At 37.1% G+C, this 25,897-nt stretch overlaps 1 long non-coding RNA gene across 1 annotated transcript in view; it reads left to right on the top strand.

The window, feature by feature from the left end:
* The first annotated feature begins 1,322 nt into the window (after positions 1 to 1,322).
* Positions 1,323 to 25,897, top strand: part of LOC139132616 (uncharacterized) — a 43,678-nt gene continuing 19,103 nt past the window's right edge. Inside the window, exons 1-2 of the long non-coding RNA XR_011552377.1 lie at positions 1,323 to 1,569; positions 4,739 to 4,836. This is a non-coding gene — a long non-coding RNA (uncharacterized lncRNA). The remainder of the gene's footprint in view (positions 1,570 to 4,738; positions 4,837 to 25,897) is intronic.

The following is a 25,897-nucleotide window of genomic DNA, read 5'->3' as shown; positions in this document are numbered from 1 at the left end:
TTACTGACTATTGATCAATATCAGCGAAACCTAGACATTGGAAAAGAACAATCAAGGAGAATATTGAAATTTTGAAAATTTGTAAATTACGTTTTTACCGCAGCCAGGAACAGCAATACATAAAGACACATACGAATTACTTAGTCAAAAGATCTTAAGTAAAAATAAGGAGTTCAAAGCTGTAAGAAACTGATGTGAACTGAATGAAATTAGGACAGATACATTTTATATTTTCATTTAAATTGCCGGTTCAAGTTACCAACGATTTTTCCCTCAGATATTTTCAATTTAAATTTGTACAAGGGATTATTCCCACACAAAGATTTCTTTTTCCCTGAAATATCTCTGATTCTGATCTTTGTACGTTTTGTGAGAGAGAAATTGAAACAATTAAACATTTGTTCCATGGGTGTACAATTAGTTGCCAATTTTGGAATGACATAATTCATTTATTAAGAACACAAAGTGGAATTTTCCATGGGTTAGCTAAAGTTGATATCTTACTCGGTAACCCAGAGTTTAAAGCTATTGAAAATGTTTTAATTATATTTACTAAAAGATATATTTTCCATTGTAAATGCCGTAAAGTTTACCGAGACAAATGGAAAGGTTAAATAAGTTGAGATACGAGTATGAGTCCGAACACAAAAAGGCTGCGATGACAAATGCAATTAGTACATTCCAGAGGAGTTTTGGTTGTCTTGCTTCTGTGTTGTAACATTTCCTTTGTTTTATTCTTTTTAATAAAGTTGCATGTTAAAGGGAAAAAAAAGTACAAATCATGCTCAGATCACTTTTTTGTTGTTGAAAGATTCTATAAGTCATTTGGTTTGTAAAGCTTCTTTTGCTACAAAGCATTAAATGAAAATTGCAAAAACATCAAATTTATAGTTCGCTATTTTCTCTACTTTAGTATATTATTCAGCACTACCGAGAGAGCCATAAACCACCGAAACATTTTTGTTACAATTTGTTTGATGTCATACCATAGATTGACTGGATTATCTAGTGATCATCAGGCTACTTTTACCCTCAGGACGTTTGCCTTTTATAGGGTATGGACGTACCATTATACTATTGTTCTAGATGGTGTTGCAATTCGACTAACAAATATTATATATCAAATTCAACACCACCTTAAACCAGAGTAGGGTGATATTTAAAAAATACTCGATATTTCTCTTGTGTAAAATGTTAAGAAGTTTACTTTATCATTCACTCGTACAATATTGGAATTTTCAAAACATCAGTTATCATCTTGAGGAACCAATGTTCAGGTGTGAGAAGATTGACGGGATTTTAATATTTTCTATTCCAGGTATTGATGTGGCAATTTCTGGAGTTGATGAGATTAAAAAACAATTTCTATTTGCTCTGATGAACCAAAAATAAGGGACTTGAAGGCAGAGCTCATCTCAAGTGATTTGGCAAAAGGAAAGAGTCTGTATATCTACAAACCTACCAGTATTGAAGGAGATATCAGTAAACCTCTAAGTGATGAAACATCCCTGAATGAACTAAGCAAGGTCGGCCTTATATACTATGCCAAGGGTGAAGCACTTCCTCGAGGTAAGTTTTTATACCGTCATTATTGGTAGCTAGAACATTGTAGTCTAAGTATAAGTCTATTCAACATATTCGAGAATGTTTTATTCGTTTGAATCGTGTAGAACATTATAAAAATGCAAATTTATCAAAATGTTTTGTAAAGAAACAAAAAAGTTATGGTAATACCCGATAGGTATTTTTATATAAGGAACAATTCTACGAACAAAATATGTAAAGTATAGAAGTGTCGTTTCATGGTAATTACTACATTCAACTCTAACAATCCCAACATAAAACAAATAACAGAGTCCCACTTTCACATATTCCATCTGTCGATCGGCTGTCAGAATACCATCCCACAACTCCTGATCATAGCAAATCGCTGCAGTAAAACCTACGTGATCTGCTGGTACAAAGTAACCTATCCAGCACTAAAAAAACCAGCAGGTTTCTTTAAATGCAATTTTACCAGAGGCTGCAATATGCAAATACTCAAACAATGCAACGGAATTCACAAGCACCACATGCAAAACAACACACATTTTAATAATACACAATATCACATGCAAACTAAGAACATAATATATTTCATAACATGCACCCGATGTAAAAAGCAATACGTCGGAGAAACCAAAACAGTGTTCAGACTACGCTTTTATAATCACCTATCATCAATCAGGCGAAATTTGAACACCCCAGTAGCTCTGCACTTCAACCAATCAAACCACACAATCCAAAATGTTGACATAATTGGCATAATTAAGGTCAGGATACCAATGACACCATCCGCAAAAATCTAGAATCCCAATGGGTAGCAAAATTATGTATAGAATATAGATTTTAATGCAGTGACATACGAATTGCAACTTGTAAAACAGGTAAAGGTATTACAGCTCCGCGTGGCATAGCTCTCTCTCTCTCTCTCTCTCTCTCTCTCTCTCTCTCTCTCTCTCTCTCTCTCTCTCTCTCTGAGTGGCAGGGCTATGTTAGGCTATCTTCACAAAGCATGGCGGGGGAAGGGGGGTGAAGAAATTCAAGGGGATTCGAAATTTTGTTTGGTTCCACAAATTTGAATGTCATCCAATGGTTCTAATGTTAGTTATAATTAAACATCTAGAACGATTTTGTCGCATTTCATGACTTTTATCCCCCAAATCTAAAAATGTATGAATGCCATTGAATACCGGTAGTGACAGTGATAGCTCTGACTGTGATGTTGTTGAAGAAGAGTTTTGGTTATAGGACGCTAACGACAATGAAACATACTTGTACACAGGATCGGGCCAGGGGCAACACATGAAAGATAGGAGACTTAAGGAATTATGAATTCTGGCATATGAGAACAATCAAATAATAAAGAAAAAAGATGGGGTCACCATGCTTGATTTTTCACATAACACAAAGCAAAACTTATTGACTCTAATTTAATGAAAAAAGAGTGAGTAAATGGAATTATTGACTTATTAGAAAGTTTGTCATTATCAAACCCAAATTTCAATGATTAAACGTTTATTTGATGGAATATTTTAACTTTCCAGTATTGTCAATTTTATAAAACATTAAGTCATAAATGTCTTGTACTTTCGAAAACAATATTTTTTCGGCAGGTCGCTATGCTCAGTTTTTCACAATTTGGCAAAATTCAGCCAGGAATTTACAATTTGCATGCTCTCTAATGATCGCCATTTTGTGTGCTCTTCAGCTGGTGTAATTGACCTGGACAGAGTTGGATTATCTAAAATCCGCTTAGACTGATAAAGCCAAAGGTCATTAGATGCTTTTAAAAATGAACCGATTTAAGAACTGGCCTCAGGGATATAGCTGTACAAACTGCTACCAACAGGAGGTGTCAACATGTGGGAGCAGAACTGTGCAATACATGTTTATTTTTTCTGTGTGTGAATCCCTATTAAATATGCGACTATATGATAATGGGGGCTTGCAAACTTTTGATGATATAGAGAGGGAGATTAACAACTCTTTGAGGGTGCGAGGGGGATCTGAAAAAATAAGATTTTAATCGCGATTCCGCCAGCCCCCTCACCATTATTTTTGAACACAGCCTTACCAGCTTCGGTCCTCCCAACATAGCTAGATGGAGAATATTCATATTAAAATATAGGACACCACAAAGTCACCAGTCCCTTGTGGTTGTTCGTTACAAAGTGAGCCTGTGTACCAATTGATATTTTTACCCAGAAGGGAGGTTCATCTCGTTGATTGGTGTTAAATTAGGTCTTTTGAAAAATAACCCATAATCGACACTTGTATACTACTCACATTATTATTTGTAGCTATTTTCAATACAATATTTCCCCTATTACCTTCAGATTTTCCGGGACAGACTTTTCGTAATAAGGATTACAGTTTTTTCCGTTTAGTGAAATGTATTTGGGATATGATTTTCTACTTTTTCTAATTTCTCTAATGTGTTAGGTGCCCTATGTCTGAATTTGCAATATTAAAAAATAACTCATCAAAACAAGTGTATAACTTAAAAAGAAAAGCAGATAAGCATACATTTGCAGATTTAACCGACATTACTTCACCATCCAATTATCCAAAATTACTTCTAGTCGTGCTGTATGCAGTTAGGTAATTAGGTGGGTACGAACGCGCGTACGATGACGTTTAAGTAAGAAACAAGATAATTTCATCATCGACATTTGAAAAAACATTTCCTAACGAAAGATTTTTCGAGGGAAGTGTGTGACATCAAAACCATCATTATAGCCTGTTGACTCCAAGAGATTATCACGGCATAGAAATCTTAGTTCCTTCCACCGACTCTTTGAGATTTGACATTTTAAATGTCAAAGTGCTTGCTGTAGTATGACAATTGTTATCACTTGTTGAAAACGGCAACTGAACGTAAGATTTTGGTAAATTGATATTTTCAGCCAACAAATAGTTAACGTTGAAGGATACTACATATAAAAAATCATAATATCCAATTATGGCGAATCAAGAAATCCTGTCATGCAATTTTAGCACCAATTTAAGATTTGTTACATGGTGTAAGGGGAAAATGATATTTCCTTTTTCACAATTATTGTCTTAAACATGTGGCATAAATATGCAGTTAGTTCATACGATGTTTCAAAGTATAGGTGAGATGTATGATGAATAGTACACTTCATCATTGTCGAGTGTTATGGTTTAGCTGTTATCCTGGATATTATTTAAATAGGACTAGAAGGCATGAAGAAATTGGCCTGTGGTCAAAGTATTGCCTTATTTGGAGCCCCAAGCCATGGAAAAAGCAGCACCATTAATACTGCGGGAAAAGTGAGTATTGTAATATTTATATCAATATATATATATATATATATATATATATATATATATATATATATATATATATATATATATATATATATATATATATATATATATATCAATATATCAATATATATATATATATATATATATATATATATATATATATATATATATATATATATATATATATATACATTTATTTATCTATTTATTTATCAAATGAACTGGCCCGTATCAACACCTGTGTCACATACGACAGCACAGATAAGAAATAGATATTACCCCTGTTGTACGTCATCAACCGGAACTTTTTTCCTGTAATGGTATATCGTTCATACATGCACGACGCGACACAGACTGATTTGTAATAATAATAATAATAATTTATTGCCATATGCATTAAAATACAATGGAAATTGATTTTTCACGTGCGCATCAGTGAAAGAATTAAAAATATCATAAACTGGAATAAAAATACTAAAAATAAACACACGTTAAAATACAAAGACTAAAAATACGAAATGTGAAACAAATATATTACATTTGATTTAAAATTCGAACTGCTGATGGATAAAAACTCTTGCGAAAGCGTCAGATTTTGTTTTGATGCGTCGATAGCGCCGCTCAGAAGGTAAAAGTTCAAAATATTTATGGGCTGGATGATTTTCATCATTAATGATAGATGTGGTTTCCGAATGGTCCTGGATCGATAAATTGATGGCAATGAAGGTAAATCTGAACCAATGATATTCTCCGCAGTGCTAACGACTTTTACTAGTGAATGAAACTCTGCAGTAGTGATATTTCCAAACCAAACTGTTATAGCATATGTTAAAATACTCTCAATTGTAGTGCGGTAAAAGTTAATCAAAATGACACGACTCATGCCAATTTTTCTTCAGGCGTCTCAAAAAATACAGGCGTTGCTGAGCTTTCTTAATTAGGGACTGGACACAAATTACAGGGGGGGTGGGCCGGTGTTTTTTGGGGGTGGGTCGCCATTTTTCGCGCAAGCATTTTTGAAGGGTCATAAAATTTTGTGTATGCCTATGGGGGAGGGTCACCTTTTTTTATGCATCAAAGCTGAACTTGCATGTGCACGTATTGAAGAATATGGAATACTGAAAAAAGAAAAAATACCTCCTGGCACTTTCATTTTCTGCCATTTCCATTTTCGGCGCGCCCTTCGGGCGCAATTTTAAGGGTATAATAAACAATGTATTGATGATCCAAGCAGCCACATTGATTTAAGTTGTCATGATTTCTACTTATCCAACTCCTCTATTGTGCATAACTGTCCCCTATTATGACTCTTTCAATAACAATTTGGGAGATCACTTATTTGATATCATTCTCCCATTGGCAATACATTAGGTATAGGTCGGTGTCAATGTTCATGTCGCCGTATGTACATTTTTTATTTTTTGAGGACATTGACAGAATACAAACTATTCAGAATAGTGCAAAATGTCATCAATAACAACTGGAAGCTTCAGGTTGAACAACTTTTGAATAACAATTTAGGATCAGATAACCTATGAGGTATTTGTAGTGTCCTCATAGCCTACAATGTATAGTGAATCAACATTTTGATGAAATTCCAAAATCAAATTTCTTGCACAACCATGGACTTGAAACCACTCTAGTCTAATCATTAACATTAATACTAATAATTAGGTGTACATAAATGCACAGATTTACTTAGTTTTGTATTGAAAAAAAATATTCATAGTTTTGTCATAGACTGCTATGCATAGTGAATCGACATTTCAGTGAAATTCCAAAATCAAATTTCTTGCACAACCATGGACTTGAAACCACTCTGGTCTAATCATTAACATTAATACTAATACTTAGGTGTACATAAATGCACAGATTTACTTAGTTTTGTATTGGAAAAAAATATTCATAGTTTTGTCATAGACTGCTATGCATAGTGAATCGACATTTCAGTGAAATTCCAAAATCAAATTTCTTGCACAACCATGGACTTGAAACCACTCTGGTCTAATCATTAACATTAATACTAATAATTAGGTGTACATAAATGCACAGATTTACTTAGTTTTGTATTGGAAAAAAAAATATTCATAGTTTTGTCATAGACTGCTATGCATAGTGAATCGACATTTCAGTGAAATTCCAAAATCAAATTTCTTGCACAACCATGGACTTGAAACCACTCTGGTCTAATCATGAACATTAATACTAATACTTAGGTGTACATAAATGCACAGATTTACTTAGTTTTGTATTGGAAAAAAAAATATTCATAGTTTTGTCATAGACTGCCATGTATAGTGAATCAACATTTCAGTGATATGCCAAAATGAAATTTCTTGCACAACCATGGACTTGAAACCACTCTAGTCTAATCATGAACATTTATACCAATAATTGAGTGTACATAAATAGACAGATTTGCCAAGTTTTGTATTTTAAAACAATTATTCTTACTTTTGTCATAGACTACAATGTATGATGGATGAACTTTTTATGCGAAATTCCAAAAACAAAGTTCTTGTACACAGATGCACGTGTTACCACCCTCTTCTAATCAAGTACAATTATGTCAATTATTCAGGGTCCATATATGCAGAAAAAGTGCATATTATTAATTGTGAAATAATTTTTTCACAGTTTTGTCATAGACTCCCATGTATAGTGAATCAACATTATCGATGAAATCTAAAAATTACATTGTTTGTACATGCATGCACTTTTTACCTGCCACTTCAAGCAAAGTACATTTACATGAATTATCACACACATATGATTTGAAATTTTTTGGACAAAGCGTTATATCAGCCACATTTTGCCTTCCTTTTGGGAGGGGGATTTCAAAAGTATAGCAAGTCAGAAGGGGGGTCTTGAACACATTGTGGGTTTGTTGGGGGTATTGAGTAACAGGGGAGGGTCATTTATTTTCATGCACGGATAAGGGGGAGGGTCACTAATTTTTGTGCATGAACTTTTGAAGGGTCACTATTTTTGATGCAGCAGTGTTTCGAAAAACACCGGCCCACCCCCCTGTAATTTGTGTCCAGTCCCTTAAAGACTCTGTATTTGTCTGCCAAGACAAAGTATTAGAGGGTTGAATTCCAAGATATTTAAAAACAGACACAATTTCAACCTCACTGCCTTGAGTCACGATGGAATAGTTGGCTGACTGACTTTCCTAAAGTCGATAATGATTTCTTTTGTTTTAACTGACATTGAGTTAAGATCATTTGTATCACACCATTCCACTAAGTTAACGATTTCTTTTCTGTAATTTGACTCATCATTATTGCAATCAATCCAACTGCCGATTTGTCATCTGCAAATTTTACCATTACATTTCCCTCAACATATTTGTACAATCATATGTGTAAAGTGAATACAATAAGGGACTTAAGACACAACCCTGAGACGCCCCTGTTCAGAACAATAGAAGAGGAAAAAACGGTCACCAATCTTGACCAGTTGGGGTCTTTGGTGCAAAAAACTTAAAATCCACTTGCATAATGAAGGATCTATTCCTAGATCAGACAGCTTTGCAACTAATTTCAAAGGCGATATTGTATTGAAAGCTGAGCTGAAATCGATAAACAGAATTCTTGCATATGAATTTCGATTATCAAGGTGAGCTAATACAGTGTGAAGTGTTGCGCTTGTAGTTCGGGGAATTACGAGTTGAGAAGTACCAGTCTGGATCGTAATGCTTTCAGTAACTGAAGCTGACACACCAAGATGTAGATTTAACACAACCTTGTACTTTATTGCAAGATGGCGACCGTAACGTTACCGTCCAAGGTCTGATCTCAAGTCTCTCCCTAGTCTAAGCTCTCTACAAGTTAAATACATATCAAGACTTACATAATTACAAAAGTTATCACGTGGTAATTTTCCCGCCAGTCTTTGATTGTTTCTTAAGATTAAATAAGATCACACCATGGAATATCCCGTTCTCGATTGTTCTCATTGAAATCACAACCATCACACTCTCTCTTATCTGCTTCTCGTACGATCTTAGTCAATGACCTTCACATGCCTTGGCCACGTGAGGGACGCTTCGAGATAAAATCTCTACAGGGAAGGGCGTTACACTCTCCCACCTTTTTAATAACCAGCGTCCTCGCTGGTCAAAACGAGTGACGAAGCATGGCGATAGCTGACAATTACAATCTACTTAAAATAAAAAATACATTAATCGTAAGGCAGTGGGGTTAAAATACGCAGAAGGTGAGTGGTTTCCAAAGTACCAGAAAATTCAACAAAAAAAAAAAAAGTCATGCATGCTTATTTGCGTTGCTGTCGGACCTTATGAGTGGGTTTACCTATAGTGGGGACTGTTTTTGACTTCAAACTTTCCAAAGCTGCGTCATTCAGATTCTCCTCCGGTTCCCATGTGTTATGTTTCGCGTCGTATCCATGCCATTTTATCAAATATTCGCGCTTTCCATTTCGATATCTACATTTTTCAATTTTCTCTATACCAAAGTACCTATTCTTATCATTATCATCACACTCATCATCAGTTTGTGATACAGAAAGCTGACTTAATCTTTCTTCAGCGGGCTCACGAATTTCGCGGTGACGTTGTTTGTTTTGTTGATTATTATCAGATGACTCAAGGGGCATTTCACTGGCACTAAAGTAAATGTCGGTATCTGACTCTAAGTGGTAATCTACAGTTGCTGGGTGTGGCATGTTGTGTACGTCGTCGATTGTCTCACTATCATCAGTGCTTTAGTGACTCGATTGCGAATCTAACAGTCGGCGTGGTCTCAGATGGGCGTGTTTCAATCGATTAACGTGAACAACATTTTTGTACGGCTTTACATTTCCTATTGGTTGTAAACGGTAGTTTACTGGGAACTTTTGACTTTTTCCGACATATCATCACTAGAGTGTAATTCCGCGCCTGTTTTAGATTCAGTCTCCGTTTACAATTGTCGTACATCCGTTACAACATCATCATCGGACGGGACACCTATTTTATTTACTGGGACTACTGATTCGTCCTTTGAATTTCCGTAGACATACCTGTACCATTACCTTCATTTGATTTTGTCGCGTCGAAATCAATATCTACTTCCGATTTCTCATCATCAATGACATCTCTACCACTGAAATCGGAACTATTGTCACAAACGTCCGAGTATTTCCTACGAGACAATCCGTCCGCATGCGCAATAGTCTTCCCTGGTTTATGAACAATTTCAAAATCATAACACTGCACTTTAAGTATCCAACGAGCGATTCTACCTGAAGGTTTCTTAATTCTGAACAAATACGGGATATTTGCGTGATCAGTAATAATTTGAAATTTGTTGAATGCAAGTAAGGGTCGCATTGGGCCAGACCATGTATAACCGCGATAGCCTCCCTTTCTGTAGTTGTGTATCGCTGTTGCGCTGCGCTGAGGGAACGCCCACCAAAAAAACGATAGGTCTCTCTACTCCGTCTTGCTCTTGCATCAATACAAAACCAACGCTATAGGCCGATGCATCTGTGTATAATTTGAAAGGTTCGCCGAAACGTGGAAATCATAGAACTGGGGCAGTAATAAGGGCTTGTTTAAGAGTATCAAACGCTTCCTGACACTTATCATTCCAATAAAATTTAACCTCCTTCTTCAACAATTTGTAAAGGGGACCAGCAATCTTTGCAAAATCTTTGATAAAACGACGATAAAAGCCAACACAACCTAAAAATGCACGTAATTCAGAAACATTCCTGGGGACAGGGAAATCTCGAACAGTACTCACCTTTTTCGAATCAACCAAAATTCCATCTTTGTTGAGGATATGACCAAGAAATTTCACCTGTTTCTTACCAAAGAACACTTCTGAGGACAAAGCTTCAATCCAGCCTCACGGAGGCGAGACAAAACCGCATCGAGATGTTGCAAGTGTTCTTCAAACGTCCTTGAGAAGACAATCAAATCATCAATATACACCAACACATAATGCCATAACATATTCCTGAAAATAAACTGCATAGTACGTTGAAAAGAATTAGCTGAATTTCTCATACCATGGGGAAGTCGATTAAATTCATACAAACCATCATGACAGACAAGGCCGTTTTGTGTGTGTCTTGTTCGTCAATGGCAATTTACCAAATACCGGACATCATGTCTAAAGTCGAAAAGTACTGGGGATTTTGATTACCTATCACTTCAAGAGACTCGGTAAGGTTTGGGACAGGGAATACATTTGGTTTAGTAAGAGAGTTTACTCGGCGATAATCTAAAAAAAACGATACTCGTTCGATGATGATGATTTTTTTACAAGCACGACCAGGGAAGAGAACTGAGAAGTGCTTGGGAAATTATACCTTGGGCCAGCAAATTATCAACTTCCTTCTCAATGACCTTGCGCTTTTCTTGGTCAACTCTATAGGGCGGCATCTTAACAGGTTGAGCCCCGGGACTAATTCTATTCTATGCTTTATGACATCACAATAACCCAACTTCTTATCATCACCAACAAATGCTTGTCGATTTTTCCATAATATTTCTTGCAAACTCTTGTTCTGTTGATCCTTCAAAAATGAATCACTAAAATCAAACTGACTCAGAAATCGTTGACGGGCGGTTTCATTTACTTGCTCATTCACATTCGTACCAACATCAACATCCAAATTATGAATAGTGGCACCCCAGGAAGAAAGCGGAACGCCCCCAGTTTTGTCCCCTTTCTTATGTATACATCCCTTTCGGTCGTATTAACTAATCTTACCGGAACTTCGTTCGTCTTTGTCATCGATAAAACACGTGCTGCCACGACTCCCAAATGGCTCAAAGTTTCGGTGTTTTCTGTATGTCCAAGAATTCCATCGGGCATATGACCATTAAACTTACCGGAAATTTCTAATTCTGATCGAGGTGGAACAGTGAAGCCCTCGGTAGCCTTGACAACCAAAGCCGAACGAAGCTTTAATCTCTTACTGGCAATATCAATTACAGCTCTATATTTCGTAAGAAAATCAACACCAATATTAACTTTTTTTCAGATTTTCAAACAAATGAATTGACATTACAACTTTCTTACCAGCAATATTAACACGTACATTTACAACACCCTTAATTGGAATTTGACGATCATCAGCTAATTTAATTGCGTTGTAATTTGATTTGTAAACTCTTTCATTATGTAATTTCGGAATTTCAGATAACAAACTCACCGGAGCAACCGTAATGGCAGCACCTGTATCAACAATTGCTGGAACACTTTGATTCATTATACTAACATTGATAACATTAATACCTTGTACACAACTATCATCAATATTCAAATTACATACACTCTTAACATTATCATTAACCCCGTTATCTGGCCGTTCACAGGTACCATCCCCTTGATTCTTTATCCAAACACCTGCCGGCTTTATTCGTTTTTTTCTTGGTATCCACGCCCCCTGCCAGACAGTTACGAGCAATATGGCCAGGTTGACCGCAATTGTAACAAACTTTAGCACCTTGCCCAACATTATTATTACTATAATTATTGCACAGACATGCAGATTTAACGTGCCCAACCCCTCCACAATTATAACAAACCACATTTGATTGATTTGCCGGTTTTGAAAAGTCTGTTGTCTCCCATTGTTCCTGAATTGCTGGCTATTGTTCCGTTGGTACGAGTAAGAGTTCTGTCTCTGGTCATAATTATCACTAAAATTAGGACGTACCGTTTCTACTTGTACCGATGCTGGTGAAATCCCGCTCACCGCTGCAACCGGTACGGCGACCTTCTTTTTTCTTCTACCAGCCTTTTATTCTGTTCTGCCAGCATCATGACGATCTTTGTCAGTTCTGATGTTGAATAACCATCGTCCTCGGCCAGATCAATCGCTAACTCGCCGGTCTTTGCGGATGTGAAAGCCGCCCTGAAGTCCTCGGGTCCCGTCCAGCGACGAACTTCTTCAGCTTTGGCCGCAGTCCCTGGAAGAAAGTGCTCAAAAGTTCGGCATCAGTTCGAACATACTGATAACACTTGTCTTTCAGGCGACCTGCATAACTCTCCACAGATTCATTCGGCCCCTGGCAAATGCTGCGAATTTCTTCATCATTACGCCACCTCGGTGTCTGTCGGTCAAACGCTCACGAAAAGCGTTTCTAAGGGCCTCCCAATTTCCCAAGATTTCCCCTGGCTGTGAGTTAAACCAACGCTCAACCTCATCAGTCAGCAGCAAACCAAAGACATCACAGATATTGTTTGGCGCTAATTGTCTTAAGTGCACGTACAGTTCACTCTTCCTCATCCATCTCGCCCGGTGTACCTTAGCAGGAGGCATGATATTTGCACTAATAGTCAAATTGTCAACGTGCCTACCTAGAGCATCCATGTCGGCCTTCTTGCCCTCGGTTTCGCAAACCCTGCACCTGTTGAAGTATCTCTCCGATGCGCTGCTGGAGGTTATCATATCGCTCATCCTGCTGCTGGTTCAGTCATACAGCTACTGGTATTTCTGCTTGTTCTGCCATATCTGGTTCTTGTCGCCCGTTGATTCTACCAGATCTAAGAATCATATATTCGTCCTGCTTCAGTATACTCCAGATTCTCACACCAATTGTTGCGCTCGTAGTTAGAGGAACTACAAGTTGAGAGGTACCAATATGGATCGTAATGCTTTCAGTAACTGAAGCTGACACACCAAGATGTAGATTTAACACACAACCTTGTACTTTATTGCAAGATGGCGACCGCAACGTTACCGTCCAAGGTCTGATCTCAAGTCTCTCTCTACCCAATCTCTCTACAAAGTTAAATACATATTCAAACTTACATAATTACAAAAGTTATCACATGGTAATTTCCCGCCAGTCTTTGATTGTTTCTTAAGATTAAATAAGATCACACCATGGAATATCCCGTTCTCGATTGTGCTCATTGAAATCTTAACCAATAATTAATTAAACTATCACACTATCTCTTATCTGCTTCTCGTACGATCTTAGTCAATGACCTTCACACGCCTTGGCCACGTGAGGGACACTTCAAGATACAATCTCTACAGGGAGGGGCGTTACAGAAGTACAAATGAAACGGCGTCCTCAACAGAGCGGTTGGCACGATACACAAACTGATATGGATCAAGAGATTTTGGCAATATGAACTTGATATATCTTAACACTATACGTTCAAAGCATTTCATAATGACAGATGTAAGTGCAACGGGACGGTAGTCATTCAGGCACTTTGGTTGTGGTTTCTTTGGACCTGGAACAATGATAGAGTTCTTGAAACATTAAGATACGATGCAACGGGAAATTGATGTATTGAAAATATCAGTAAAAACACTCGATAACTGATCGGCACAATGACGAAGGGCGCAAGACGGAATGCCATCCGGGCCAGCTGCTTTGCTAGGATCGACCCTTGAGAAGCACATTTTTACATAAGACTCTTCGATCGTAAAAGGTGGCTGTTCAGTGACAGTCTCCAGGGTTAAATGAGGCTCTGTTTGCTTCTTGTCAAAGAAGGCATAAAAATCGTTCAGAAGATCTGGAAGATTGACATCGCTATTCAAAATACTGTTTGATTTCTTCCTGTATGAGGTTACTGCTGTATCACCCCAATATGTAATAATTAACCCAATATGTAATACTAACCCAATATGTAATAACACTTAACCCAATATGTAATACTAACCCAATATGTAATAACACTTAACCCAATATGTAATACTAACCCAATATGTAATACTAACCCAATATGTAATAACACTTAACCCTATATGTAATAAAAAATGAATTTGGGATATAATACTAAGCAAAATAATACAAAAAATGCCTAACAACCATCAACACGTCCCTGTGTAGCCAAAACACTTCAAAACTTTAGATGAAACTGAAGGCGGCGATAATTATTGAGTTCAGTAAACTTGCAAAAATAAAGCTATGTCCGCCCAGGTACCATTAGCAAGCCGTCGGCGAGCATTTAAATTTTAATTGTGCCTTAATTTTCATACAGTGGAAAATACCTGAAAACACACACATTTCTTACAATCATTTAGCAATAATTTCATGACGGAAAGAAAAGTTTCACCAATATTGCTAGTTCCTGACCGCACAACAATCAGAAAATGACAGCAATGGTTCAAATCTTTTATTTGTTTGTTTACATGCGGAACGGTTGCAGCTGTCAACATTAAAAAAACCAAAGAAAATTTACGGTAAATTTGAAAGCGACTACCTTTACATTAATATGCTGTGTAATATCACATCATTATGAGCAAATAAACGGGAATATTATCCAGACATAAATGTGTCCACAGATTAAAAGAGAGAAGGAACTATACATGATAGCTCTGAAAGGCTGAAGTGACCAACTTTGATTGAATGATAATACTGGCATTTTGTTTATAAGGCTTACTTTATGGGATACAAAGAAATACACATTTATCTATTTTTGGTATTCTCTCAAAGTATGTGCCCACACACAATATTTTTGGGGTTAACCCAATACGTAATTAACCATCTATTTTTTGGTTAACCAAATATGCAATAAACCTTTCATACATTCTGCATAGACAATTTATTACATGTTGGCTTATTCAATATGTAATAAAATCCCGATAGAGAATGCATGGAAGATTTATTACATATTGGGTTAACCCAATATGTAATAAAGTCCCCATAGAGAATGCATGGAAGTTTTATTACATATTGGGTTAACCCAATATGTAATAAAGTCCCCATAGAGAATGCATGGAAGTTTTATTACATATTGGGTTAACCCCATGTGTAATAAGGTCCCCATAGAGAATGTATGGTCATTTTATTCCATATTGGGTTAACCCAATATGTAATAAAGTCCCCATAGAGAATGCATGGACGTTTTATTACATATTGTAATAAAGTCCCCATAGAGAATGCATGGAAGTTTTATTACATATTGGGTTAACCCAATATGTAATAAAGTCCCCATAGAGAATGCATGGACGTTTTATTACATATTGGGTTAACCCAATATGAAATAAAGTCCCATAGAGAATGCATGGACGTTTTATTACATATTGGGTTAACCCAATATGGAATAAAGTCCCCATAGAGAATGCATGGAAGTTTTATTACATATTGGGTTAACCCAATATGTAATAAATTCCCAATAGAGAATACATGGACGTTTTTATTTCATATTGGGTTAACCCAATATGTAATAAAGTCCCCATACAGAATGCATGGACATTTTATACATATTGGCTTAACCCAATATGTAATAAAGTCCCCATAGAGAATGCATGGAAGTTTTATTACATATTGGGTTAACCCAATATGTAATAAAGTCCCCATAGAGAATGCATGGAAGTTTTATTACATATTGGGTTAACCCAATATATTATAAATTCCCAATAGAGAATGCATGGACGTTTTATTACATATTGGGTTAACCCAATATGTAATAAAGTCCCCATAGAGAATGCACTGACGTTTTATTACATATTGGGTTAACCCAATATGTAATAAATTCCAAATAGAGAATGCATGGAAGTTTTATTACATATTGGGTTAACCCAATATGTTATAAAGTCCCCATAGAGAATGCATGGACATTTTATTACATATTGGGTTAACCAAATATGTAACAAAGTCCCCATAGAGAATGCATGGAAGTTTTATTACAGATTGGGTTAACCAAATATGTAATAAAGTCCCCATAGAGAATGCATGGACGTTTTATTTCATATTGGGTTAACCCAATATGTAATAAATTGACTTGTGATCGACTTGTGATGGTGATTTTACAACTATTTGAATTTTAGTGTATCGAAAAACAAATGAGAACATCTGTAAAATCGATGCGGTTCACGATTTGCTAATTACATTTTATGAAGAAAGACTGCATTGCATTAGACTTGAAGTAATCACCAGGCTGTCAGAGTTTACAAAGTGTTTACGTAAAACACCGAGAGTCTGGCGGATGACTGGCCTCAGGATTTTTAATCGTTGGAATGAAACCAAGTTTACTTGGTTCACAATAAAGTTTTGAAGTTGAACTAACTGTTGCAAATTTATATTTTACAGCTCTTCAAAGTTATATAGAAATTAAACTCAAATAAAATGGAAATATTAAAACTGGTATTTATATTATCGCCACCAGTACTCTATGTTTATTGGTTATTCTATGTTCTGCAGAACTTTTCATTTTGTCGTATTGTACTCATTGTTTGCTGACATATTTGTTGGCTTTCGCATGCTAAAATATTGTAGTCGTCTCTGGCGCGAAACTGCCAGACTTAAACTTGCCATAGTGTATCTTCAGTGTATCAACTTCACAGTCTCTATCGATTCCATAGTACCTCCTTAATTTATGTTATGTACTTTGAAAACATAGTCCATTTCTATGTCAAAAGCACTTAGAGGTTTAGAATTTAACTTGAAGATAATGAAGAAATGTCCCGAGGATTTGATGTTGAAGTGATTTTGTATGCGACTGTACGTATCGGGTTAAATGTTATTAATTACCATGCCCTGTCAATTGCGTTTCAATTGGTCGAATTGAACCACGTGACTGCCCACAAATACACAGTAATGGTTTGTTTTCATGTCCGTGAATATAAATAATATCGTAAACATAGTAACTTTACGGCTAAAACGAAAATTGTATCAAACACAAAAGAAAATGGAGCATTTGGGGGCGAAGTTTAGACGCATTTTTTTTTAAAAATATCTCCGGATTTGCAAAATTTTTGCAGCGCGCGCACTACTCACTGACAGGTTCTGGGGCCCCGTTGTCGTTCGCACGGGAAATTTTCGTAAATTTTGACGGTTTTTCGGGGTTCGTTGATAATATAATTGAAATAACAGACTCCGCGCTGACCATTAACGTTTATTTATGGGCGCGGGCGAGAGGAAAGCCAAATTAACGGCTCGGCAAGCCTCGCCCGTTAATTTTTGGCTTCCCTCTCGCCCCTGCCCGTAAATAAACGTTAATGGTCAGCGTGTCGTCCGTTATTTCTATATTACGTATTTGGGTTAGTATTATATATTGGTTAGAATGTTATTACATATTCGTTTAGTATTACAAATTTGGTTGAATATTATTACTTATTGAGTTAAATGTTATTGCATATTGGGTAAAAAAACCTCTAAAAACCTTTGAAAAATTATCAAATTTTATAAATGCTGCAGATTGTGAAGGGGCGTGATCATGGTTGCTATGCATATTTTTGTCATATTTTGTCAGTATTATATACCTAATTTAGTTTTATTACATATAGGGTTAAGTGTTATTACATATTGGGTTAGTATTACATATTGGGTTAAGTGTTATTACATATTGGGTTAGTATTACATATTGGGTTAAGTGTTATTACATATTGGGTTAGTATTACATTGGGTTAATTATTACATATTGGGGTGATACAACTGCCTCTATACCTTGCCACACGCGCCGAGATTCTCTTTCTTTAAACTGACTCTCGAAGTTTGTTTCAGTAGTGTAGTTTAGCTGACTTAATGGTTTTATTTAGATCATATCGTGCCTGCTTGTACGCTGTTACATCATTCGCTTTAAATAACATTTGTTTCGCTTTTACCTTTAAGCCAATTTCTTTACTGAACCAGAGCTTCTGATTGGGATGGCTTCGAATAAGTTTTTTTGGAACACACGATTCTATGCAAAAGTTCACATATTCTGTAACTGCATCTGTGTACTAATTCAGGCTATTTGATGATTCTTTGAAAAGCGACCAGTCGGTTGACTCAAAACACCCTTGAAGCTGCATAATTGAATCCTTGGACCATATGTGGACTAACCTGGTTATTGATTTAAAGCTTTTCAGTGTGGTTTTATAAGCTGGAATCAGAAACACTGAAGCATGGTCCGATTTGCCAAAGGAGAACTAGACACTGAGCGGTATGCACCTTTAATTGTAGAATAACAATGGTCGAGAATCTTTTCCCCTCGGGTTGGACAGGTGACGTGTTGGAAGAATTTAGGAAGCACATTTTTTAGGTTGGTGTGATTGAAATCGCCGGCAATTATTGACACTGCATCGGGGTGATCATTTTCGGACCGGGTGATAATGTTTGACAGCTCGCTGAGTGCTGTTGATGAATTTGCATTTTGATGGATATGAACAGCTGTCAGAATAACGCCTGAGAATTCTCGTGGCAGGTAGAAAGGCCGACACTTGATTGTCAGGCACTCCAAATCCGGGAAACAAAACTCAGAAATAATGGCCCCAGTCGAACACCAAGAATTGTTTATTAAGATCACACACCACCTCCTTTCATCTTGTTCGTAATTTTCCTGGAGCGATCCATCCTAAAAATTGTAAAACCGTCCGGTTGTAGAGAGTTATTTGGGACAGTTGCATCAAGCCAGGTTTCGGTGAAACAAAGAACACAGCAATTCCTCATATCACGCTGATTTCTAATTTGAGCGAACAATTCATCTAGTTTGTTGTCCATAGACTGCAGGTTTGACAAGTAGATACTTGGAAGAGGCGGATGTCTTGATGGATGCCGTGCTTTCATGGCATTTTTACAAAAAGGTGACCCCATAAATCCAGACATGGAAATATACAAAGGCATGTCAAACGAAATTTCGAGTCGCTAAAGCTTCTAGCTATTCCCAAGAATCAAATGAGGATACCGTCGATCGTTTTATTAATAGCGTAACATCACGGCTCCAGTCGAGTCGTAAGGCTCGATGTGGACCTTCGTACCTGGCGATCCCGGTTGTCGATAAACCCGAAAGATACACCTCAACGTAAGTTCAACTTAATAATTAAGTACTGTATAATCTTCTGGAAAGCGACATAGAAGGCACAAGCATTAAGTCATTCGACAAACAACGATAAATTTCCTTCATCACACAAAGAATTCTGTTAAATCTCGATTGGAATCAACCCTGCAGCGTAGGTCTGTAGAAGCTAAGTTAAGATCATATTTAAGCTGTTGAGCTGTAGCCTGAAATCTGCAGTGCAGCGTTGTGGAGTCCGATGTTTCCGAAAGTTGACTCAGACAACACTCTCTACAGAACAGAGTTTCCGTCAAGTAATAAAATTAGGATGTATCTACGGCGATATATATGTCACAGCAAACATCAAAATCCGTAAGACGAAAACATTGACGACCGAGATGGGTAATGACAAGCACTGTGCCCACACAATCGTACACTCTGTGTGTCATCGAACGGAATCTTTTGGGCTCGCCAAAGTCATAAACTTGTGATATTTTTAAAAGCCACGACATCTCTAAGAATGAGAACTACTGTTTCGATCGTGTCATTGCATTTGCTTCATAAATATATTTGTAAATATTCTAAATAACTGAAAATACTAAAGCTCTCTGTTGCTAGCGCGATGAAAGCTATGCCGCCGATGGCTGACTTAGCTTGTCATCAGTCCAGCGCGAGACAATGATTGACACGTTCATGTGACCGAATTCGAATTGCTGGATATATCATTCGATGTATCAAAATTTCAACCAGATCGGATTTATAAATAAAAGTATACCTGTAAACATATGCATATGTCTTGGGTGACAGGCTGCTTTACTCATTAAATGAAAGTAATCGCGACAAAAGTCATGCAATTTGGTACAATAACTTTGATCCATCCACATCAAAAGAAAAATAAGAAGACTATTAAAGGGACATTATTTGTATCTTTTGACCTAATATTGTTGCAAACGAGAGGTTGATAATGTTGTTCGACTTATTGAAAGATGTCTCAAGAACAGTCGACCATAGACAACTTCCATCCCGTTTGCGTACACTGTATAGAAAAACCTTGGGTCATAGGTTAAAGGTATACAGTCACCTGTAATCTAAATATGCCCATATGTGGTCAAAGGGCGTTCCTTGGTATTCAAAATGCCAATGTGAGGGCGCTGTTTTAAAAGCGGCCAGCCACTTAAAATCTGTGATTGGTTCGATTTTCGCTTTCCATGGTAACTGTGGCAAAATTGGAACAGGTGACAGTATACCTTTAATGGTGGGCTACCGTTGACCTGCAATCAGACCACATTGCTAACTGCTATCTAGGCCACTGTAAGCATCCGCGTGTAAAAATAAACCATACGAAGTGACAGTCGAGAGCGCAGTGTAGCAGTTTCGGGATTCCCTATTACCGATGCCGTTTGCTCAGTTACATTTTGACGGTCAGTTTTTCATGGAGTTCTTGACGGCCAATCCTGCTCTTAGATACACCATTCTTTGCTGCTACAGAGCATGTTTTTGTAATGGGCATTTCAAATGCCTACAAGCTGCAAGAAGCCGACGACTCGGACACGGCATATAATTGCGGATTTTTTTGTCTCGTTTGTACCTCCAGATGTAGACTTGCCCAAAGCCTATGGGCATAGAATTGTCAAAACAGAGTACAATGAAGGGATAACTTCAGTAGACAGTCACCTTATTGTCGAGGTGATCGCGAAATTGAAGCATATACAACAGAAGGGCCTCTACTATCCCGGTCTACTGTGTATGATTGAAGCTGCTTTGGCGACTGACACGTACCATCATGTACATTGTTGGGTGAAAGCTAGCTCTGCAGTTTCTCCACCAAAAACAACCCATTTTTAATCCCAAACTCGCACTGAGTTTCGTTTTTGAGTACACCCGCCTCGCCTGGGTACACGATTAGCCCTGCGTACAGGTCTTTGTGTTCCAGGCATTATACGGCGAGGAGGCCGTGTGACGCCGGGAACACACAGACCTGTATGCAGAGCTAGGTACACAATGTGCTCAGCTGCGCTTCTAAACTTTCGCAAAACCCACTTTTGGGAGGTACGGAGGCCGTAAGCGACGTATAGGGTCTTGGCATCTGTCATTGTGATGTACTCACTTTTGGTTCGAAATGCGATTAAACTGTTCAACTGATACAAATAATTACACAATGCATAGAGAATAACAACATTCGAACAGATCTTGTGTGTCGAGAGAAGACTCCAATGGCGAGCAGTATCAATCGACAGTACAGTACCCGCTCGGCGTGGTGTCACGATATCACAGATGCTACATTGTGCACTGTTCAGTCCGTCGAGTGCTATGTTTCCAAGTTCAACAAGTGATCATGTCGTGTTTGTAAAATGAACCAACGTAATGGCAAGAAATGCCCTAAAAATCTTAAAAGTTGAGGAAGATTTGTGAACGATCAAATGCACAGAAAATGCACTAATCTGTACCTGTTTCACTATCACTCAGCAACCTGACATCGTTTTAGTTTTACCATTGACCCAATTGCGTTTATGGTTTTATTTGTTTCACAGTCCGTGTCATCAATACTAAAATCAAACTTACAAGCAAATGCCCTGTTTATTTCACTATTTGACAGTAGTTTGTGAGACGTGCATTTGTTTATGACTTCATCGATGCATTTTGCTGAAGTTAGTGTGTAGGTGACGGCCGCTCAGCGCTCTAGCTGTACTTTGATAGTTTATACGTATGCGTGGTAATATTGGTTATGTGCTTGGGTTCCATCATGACTGTTGGTTCAAATCGCGCGGACGCCCTTACCAACATTGAACCTTGCCATAGAGAGCAAGAAGGTTGTTTTACATATCCTTGAAGCCGTTCATAGTCACAATTTAGCTCTCCTATTGATTTGACCGGGGATTTCAGTCATCGAAAAAATGAAAAAAAAAAAAGGAAAAGATACAAATAATGTCCCTTTAATGTGATAAATATATAATCCCATTAAATGTTTCTCTGTTTGACATCATCGTATACGAGTGTTTCTCGTGGGACCGCACAAGTTCACGCCTTCAGCTCGAAATTGTACGGCTCCGTGAAAAACACCCGAATACTATGACGACAAACAGAGAAAACAAGTCATTGTCAATGATATAGTCCCCGCAAAATATAAATTCTGTCATTGTAATACATTGAAAGTGCATATATCAAATAGTTGAAACATACTTCAATACAAGAAAGCATGTAGGTCTCACATCCACCGAAAAACACTTCTGTAGCATTGATAGGAAGTCTACAATTAGGTATGTGCATAAGGCTCAGGCGGGGGGCCCAGGAAAGGGTACGTGACCAAGTCACCCAGACAGGCCCTAGATATGCTGTTGGTTGGCAGCTATAAAGAATGTACCACAACATGGGACATATTTTATTATATGATAATTGTTTGAGTTAGCCTTTGATCTGTGAAATCAGGTAGGCTTCACTGTAGTCTGCCCAAATCGGAGAGGGTTATAGTATTAGTCCTGTGAAAAGTGCACTTGGTTTGTCCACTACCACACCTTGCTGTACAGGCCATAAAAGAACGTTTTCTTCAGGGCCATCAATATGGACGACTTGTGGTTGTTGTCTTGAGTAAAAAAATAATCAGACTCCAAGCCTACGCACATCCTCCAAAAAGAAAATATCAAAAAATAAAATAAATGCACACACCCACCTCCCCGACTCACACTTACACAGAGACGAGAGTGAAAGTTACAATAGTACAGAAATTGTATTTTTTAAGAAAAAAGAACTGTAAATATTATGAATAATGGACAAAGACACTGCTTATTTTACTTTTATTTATTTTTATTCAAAGCTGATCTCCTCTTCACCTTCACAAAAAAACAAACACACCTAATTTTGATCATCTCACCATGAATTGAAAAGTTCTGGCCTCCACAGCATATTGTTATGTAAATGATATGGACTCCAAAAGGTTAACGCATTTTGTAGACAATGTTAATATAAACTTGTACTGAACACAGTAACTGCTGGTTCTTGAGAAGAAAAATGTTGAAATATTAATGAATTGTTTTGAAAAATCTATCATGGCAGCCAAGGTCATATGACCACTCACGATTTGATTGGCCAGATGTTTCGGGCTAATGGCATGCATGCCAAATACCAAATTGCCAGTTGCAGTTTTTTGGAAGGAGCCATTTATAATATCGTGATAAAAGTTGACGTTAATATGTATGTCATAGTACATTGTCCTTCTGCCAAGTTTGAAAAACGTCAGATCAGGCGTGTCTGCATAATGGCTGAAAATATGAAAAATGCAAAAAAAGGCCGCCAGACGACCATTTTGTGTAAACGTATCGTGACAAAAATTGACATGCATATGTATGTCATAGTACATTGTCATTGTGCCAAGTTTGAACAAAATCAGATCAGGTATGTCTGCGTAATAGCGACAGACAAAAAAAACCGCAACAAAATGGCCATCAGACGGCCATATATTGAGCGTATCACAAGAAAATTGACATTCATATGTATGTCATGGCTCATTGTCCTTTTGCTAAGTTTTAACAAAATCAGTTTTGGCATGTCTGAGTAATGGTTTCAAACATGAAAAAATGCAACAAAATGGCCGCCAGGCGGCCATATTGGATCGTCTAGCAAAACGAACTGATGTGCATATGTATCCCACAGTATCTTGTCCTTGTATCAAGGTTGAATATAACTGGGTCTTGCATCTTTGAGTTACAGCTACGGATGCACGGATGCACAGATGCACGGACGGACGGAACCCAATCTAATAGTCCCCCCGGACTACGTCCGAGGGAAGGAATATCATGGGATTATGAATTATGGTTTATATATATATATATATATATATATATATATATATAATATATATATAATATATATATATAATATATTATATATATATATATATATATATATATATTACAGAGCTCGATGCTAAAGCAGAGCATTATAAATACACAAAATTATTTAAAGTACAAAGTGATACACAAAATTACTTCAAGTAATTAACTTAAGTAACAGATATCATTACTTTGTGTTTGGGTGTATTTATATCTATCTATCTATCTATCTATCTAGCTATCCATCTTTAAATATATATATATATATATATATATAATATATATATATATATACATTTATATAATCCCCCCATATTCCGAACGAGTGTTGCTGCATTGCAGGTGAGTGATTCCCCGTGTAGCGGCCGTATCCCTCCGAGCTGTAGGCGAGTGGGGAAATGGCTGCTACAGGGGGAATCTCGAGTCTGCGACACAGACACACAAGTGAGGAATAGGGGGAATATATATTTATCACAAGCATAGACCCAGTTTTCCTTGAATTAACCTTTCGGGAATGATAATTACTATGAAAGAATGAGAGGGAGTATCTTGAAAGAATTCATACGCTTGTGTTATGCGGTCGTGGCTTGGTCACAGCTGACTTGACTGCGCTCAGCTGTACATGTCGAGGTTAACTTAGAGCACGCTGAAGCTACTCCTATGGATAATTAGCATATCTCGTAGGGCCTTTTCTATGCAAATCAAGTGACACACATATATATATATATATATATATATATATATATATTATATATATATATATATATATATATATATATATATATATATATATATATATATATATAAAAGACCATGGATTTTTAATGCAAGGCATTTATTTGGTACTTACTATGGCATCATTTGAGTGAAAATTCATTCATAAAATTATTGGACGTGCAAGTGGGACTTCGCAACACTCAGCCGCAGCAACCGTGAACGGGTTATCTTTGTCAATATTCCAACATCATTCAGAGAATTCTGCTATGCAAAGTTTGTATGAAATCTTCTAAATTACCAATTATTATGTTTTACAAAATTATCAATTGTATGTTGTTCAACACAAGGTACGATACAGGAAACACACGTGATGCACAATATGCATGGACAAAACAATAGCTTTCACCTTTAAATGCACTGAAACCTTGTGAACTCGTCGCTCCTGAAAAATAAAATAGCGTTTCTCTTGATGAGTTTCAAGTCAGGCGTATTGTCCTTGCTGTCAGAAATGATGAACGCTCTTCGCTTCCTTGGCTCGACCCGGGGGTTTGATTCATTGACTGCTGCGGCAGCATTGATCGTGATGTTGAACTTGAAACCCGTCAATGTTGCTTCAGAAACATTCTTACTGCTGCAGGCATGATTGGTACGTGTCTTGGGTTATCGGCTATGCTTATTATGTTGTTTGATGGAAATCGACAGGGGCTCTTTTGACGAGGTAGACAACAAAAATGGCGGTAACATAGCGTATTAAAATGTCAGTGGTGTGGAATCAAATGTTTCAATCGCAAATCAATGACAAAGAAACACAAATTCATAAATATTCTAGTATCAACGGTA

This window comes from Ptychodera flava, chromosome 5, assembly GCF_041260155.1.
Source record: "Ptychodera flava strain L36383 chromosome 5, AS_Pfla_20210202, whole genome shotgun sequence".
Lineage (NCBI taxonomy): Eukaryota > Metazoa > Hemichordata > Enteropneusta > Ptychoderidae > Ptychodera > Ptychodera flava.
Note: the sequence above shows the minus strand (reverse complement) of the source record. Positions and strands in the feature narration are given on the sequence as shown.